At 43.1% G+C, this 4,836-nt stretch overlaps 1 pseudogene; it reads left to right on the top strand.

Annotated features, from left to right (window-relative positions):
• The first annotated feature begins 818 nt into the window (after positions 1-818).
• Positions 819-4,445, top strand: LOC113626695 (protein NipSnap homolog 3A pseudogene; annotated as a pseudogene).
• Positions 4,446-4,836: the final 391 nt, after the last annotated feature.

A 4,836-nucleotide genomic window follows, 5' to 3' on the forward strand; every position in this document is an offset into this window, starting at 1 on the left:
CTTCCTGCCCTCTACTGCCCTCCGCACCAGGCTCTAACCAACAGTTTTTCACTAGGAGAACATGGCCTTACAGCCCTACTTTTGGGGACAGGCTGTGGGAAGAGGATATTGTTAAACTCAAAATTATTCTTTGCTCGTGTTGGACTTTTAGGCATGCAGGGGTGTCTGCGTTTTAAGATATTTTGCATCCTGGGTTCCCTAAACCATGGCAGGAGTCCAGAGAGTTGGGCGTTGCTGACATGCAAGCCAGGCTCTGCTGATCACTTCTTAGGCATTTTCCCTTTGTTTCCTGGGCAATCACACCCTTAGAGTAGGATGTATGACAGATGTTAAAATGACAAAAATATTGGGACAAATTTAGGGGAAGCAGATGGAAAGTAAAATGATCCATGAAGGGTTGTGTTGGCAAAAGGGGCAACCTCCTGGTCACGGATGGCTTGCTGTCAGTTGAACCCGTGCTTGCTAGAAAGCTGGGCTGAGCCACCAAAACTCTTAATTCTATGGATTTCTCTCTCATAATGTAGGATCGTTTGAAGCAATAAGATTGTGTGAGTGAGGGGAGCATCCCTGGACTAGGGCAAAATGAAGTTTAATTTCTGGTCCTGTTATATCTGGGGTTTTGACCATGGGTTACTCATTGTGTTTCCTCTCTCCTCCAGTGTTCCCATTGGAAAATGTAAGAGAACACTTCTTTTAGTGTGCTTAGAAGTTACCATTTTCTGAGCGTATTAGAGGTTAGAATGTTACGTTTCTACATTTGGTTTAGCAGGGCTCAAAGGGGAATAGCTTTCCCCCCACCTACCTCCCAAACTGCCGCAATGCGAATGAAGGGTGTTTTGCTCCAGGAAAGGAAAACTGGTGTATGGAGAAGAGCTGTTTTGAGACTCGTGTGCCCCGAACAGCAGAAGGGCGGGCTGTACAGATGTGCACAAGTTATTGACAGCTGTAGCAAGAATTGGAAAGGTGGTGGGATTTTCAAGCTGGCAGGAGGATGATCTCATAAAGGTTTTGAAGACTTGTCTGGTTCCCTCCTAACTGTCTGCCCATCCTTGTGAATCCAGGACTGATACGGGAAGCCTCAGCCTCAGGGATTTGGATCTGTCAAAGGAGATTCACAAGGGTGAGCAAGTCTTTCCAGAACACTCGAATCCTTTGATTCCATTAGTTGTGGGCTGTAGTCACCTTTGTCTCCTCCAAAGGACCTCTGGGCATAAATCACAGGGACACAGAGTGAACCCAGCTAGAAGCAGAGAGGGGAGCAAATGAAGGGAATCTTCCTACTAATGGGTGTCCGCTTTCAGCTGGGTGTACAATGGTGGGAAGTTGAATTTTTCAGTCTTAGAATAAGAGTGATTGTTTTAAAGTATGCTGGAGCCAAGATAAATCTTAGAGGATAATTGATACTGTTTTCTGCAGGTCACCAAGCACCCCAGCTTTGTTCTCGAGTTCCAATAGAAAATGACTGAATCTTTAATTAAAGCCTACAGATTCTGCAGAAGGATTTTGGGGCCTCAAGAGTTGATCTGGCCCAGCATGTCACTCTGGTGGGCACCTCTCCGGTGTCTCAGAGGGATAAAAACCAATCCTCTGCTTGACTAACCTCCAGTAAAAGTTGCCCAGTGCATTCCATTGGGGGCAGTTCAAGGGCTTAGAGGATAGTTCCTTATTTTGAGCTGAAACCTGCTTCCTAGAAATTTCTGCTCACTAATCCTAGTTCTGCCCTCCGGAACTACAGGGGATAAATATAATCCCTTTTTCAGATGAAAGCTCTTCAGATAGTTGAAGTCTATCTCTAAGTCTTCCTTTGAACAAGACATGCATTCCAAGTACCACATGGTATCAGCCTCCCTCACCAAACATCCTACTGTGGACATCACCTGGGTTTTCAGCATTTGCTGACTCCGGAAAGGAAGATAGAAATACTCTCAACATTTCCAGTAGAGGGAAATTAACATAGGAGCTTTTTAACATAGCTACAGAAGGACAAAGTGGGCAAAAAGGCAAATGTGAGATAACCCAGACATTCGTAATTACAGGAAGCAGCTACCATTCCTAGAGGTGGAGAATGAATGAGAGGATGTGTCCCAGAGACCAGAATCACAGAGGAGGGCTACCCGGGGGGCCATGGTGAAGGTCCCATGGCTGTGCTGGAACCTCTGAAGGGGTGCCATCTTACTGATGCTGGGACCACCAAGGCTGTGTCAGCACTCTTACTGTGCTTGCAGCCAACTAAATCCCTTATTTACATAAAGCAGGTGAGGCCAAACCTGTAGTTGAAAATGAGTGTTTGACTGAAGTTCAGGTCTTTAGTGGGTCTATTTTTTTTCTTTCTTTTCCTGCACACTGCCCCTTTCTTCTGATAACTGTGCCCTTCCTTTTCCCTTGGGGAGATTGCTCTCCTCCATCCACATGACCCCAATAGTCCTGGTCACAGGACAGGGGGCAAGGAGACAAGATTTGAAACTTGGGCAGAGACACAGAGGGACAGTTGGCCAGTGGAACTGAAGCTGTTGATGGTACTTCCTGCAGGAGCTGTGTCTGGGTTCTCTACTGAGCTCCCTGGAGCTACTCTGACCATGGGCCTCCCCAAGACCTGGTTGTTTGACTTTTCTGCTATGAAAGCCCTACCCAGTAGCCTTCCTATAAAGTCCTTTCTGGCTTTGTCAGCCAGGGTCTATTTCTATTACTTACAAAGAACCTGGAATGATATGCCATCTTTACCTGTATTCCCAAAGGCAAGAAGATGACATCTGACTTGGTGGAGATCTAGCAAATATTGACTCTAAAACCAGCCTCCATCTTTCTGTCCTCAGATATATTAGAAGCACAATGAGTTATTGCCAGCCTGGAAGGAAATGTCTTACGGGGTATTGAAGAGATAGATCCTTAGTGCTGTAGAGTTCCAAAATCTGTGATGCAGATAAATGTATGGAAATCTGATCTGGAAAAGGATTTTGATGTGACTACTTTGATTTGGTCATATCGAAATGGGTGCATCAAAATATAAACACATCTTTTGTCATGCCCTAGCAGCGTGAATAATGAATGTCGCAAAGCCTCATCTCACCCCTGAATCTGACCTTATTGCCCCTCTAAAATTCACTCAGAAGTGGAATGAAGATCAGGAAGTGAGTGTGTATGTAATTATGTTAATTGGCACTTGAGGAAAATTCTTTAAATTGTTTCACTGGGCTGTCAAAATATCTTCAAAACAGTTGCATCAAAATATGCAGCTGATTGCTGTATATCTATATGAGTCATTAAAAATGTGCCAAATATATGGTTTATGCAAGAAAAGCATACCCTAGCCCCCCTTACCACACAGTATGTTTCTTCAGACAGAATTGAGTTCATCAACAGCGTATACATTCAGTCATTCAGCTAGTTAGGAAACTTCCTTACTTAACCGGCATTCAGTCCAAGTTTATCTATATTGTCCATAGGGATAGTTGGACAATGGCGTCTTGAAATCTTGACCCAGTAAAGTGTTGACTTAACCTTCATAGCCTCTCAACACAGAAACAAGATTCCTTTGGTAAAGCTTGCCTTATAAGAATGATATTGGCACACGCAATTATGTTTAATTATGATCTTTTAAGTATTAAAAGATATTTACTCTTTTAAAAATTGGCTTGGTCTTGATTTCCATTAGGAAAGCCGTAAAAGGAGGACCACTGACTGGCTGCCCTTCTCAGCACCCAAAGCCCTGCTACGCTTGTCCTCCAGGGCGGCCTGACTAGGGCTCTGGCCACGTGGTCACCTGCCCCTCAGATCCATTCATCTTCTGCTATGGGGGCCCCCCGACAATATGATGGAACATTCTATGAATTTCATAGTTATTGCCTTAAACCCTCAAAGATAAATGAGTTTCTGGAAAATATTAGTAAAACCATTCATCTTTAGACAGCTCACTCTGATCTGGTTGGATTCTGGAGTGCAGAATTTGGAGGCATGATGGATAAAGTGTTTCATGTTTGGAAGTATGATAGTTTTGCTCCTTGAGCTGAAGTTCAGAAAGGCTCGGCCAAGAATAAAGAATGCCAAGAACAATTTCTTATTCCAAATTTGGCTCTCATTGACAAGCAAGAGTTTGAGATTATTTATGGGGTACCATAGTGCAAACTAGAAAAAAAAAATCCCAAAGGAGTCTATGAGCCAGTTATTTTCCAGATGAAGCCTGCTGGACCAGCTCTGTGGGGTGATGAGTTTAAAACGGTGGTGGATGCCCATGTTGATTTAGGCTACACAGAATTGGTTGGCGTTCTCCACCCAGAATACAGAGCACCCAGCAGAGTTCATGTTCATGCAGCTGGGGGACATCAGTCTCATGAGGATCTCACACTTGTGGTCACTGGGAAAATGTCAACTACCAAGTGTCACAGCAAAGTATGCTTCTGATTCCTATGTCATTTTTACTGTTGAAATCTCTTTCTGCTGAAATATGAAGCATTTCATTAACTGCTGTAAGATGTGTCTGCTAATGGGCTTAGATTCTCCCAAGAGAGTCTCACTTTTATTTGAAGGAGGTGGTAGGTTAATTAGCTATGTCCCTTGAACTTCTGAAAACCACCTCTGTCCTTTGTCACTACCACTTCAGGAGATACTTCTGTTCATTTCCCCCACGGCATTTCAATATCTGTTATACATTAGAAATAGTTGCCACTACTTCATGATCTTGGTTTTGCATGTGTTTCGAAATAACTCTCCTATATTTTGACAACCTTTTGCTTTATAACATTTTTTATATTCAAATGATACATTCCCATACCTGTGACAATATTTTATTTTATTTATTTATTTTTGTATCTTTGTTTTTAACATCTTTATTGGGGTATA

Source organism: Aethalodelphis obliquidens, unplaced genomic scaffold, assembly GCF_003676395.1.
Source record: "Aethalodelphis obliquidens isolate GAN/ISIS:26980383/991018 unplaced genomic scaffold, ASM367639v1 scaffold19, whole genome shotgun sequence".
Classification (NCBI taxonomy): Eukaryota; Metazoa; Chordata; class Mammalia; order Artiodactyla; family Delphinidae; genus Aethalodelphis; species Aethalodelphis obliquidens.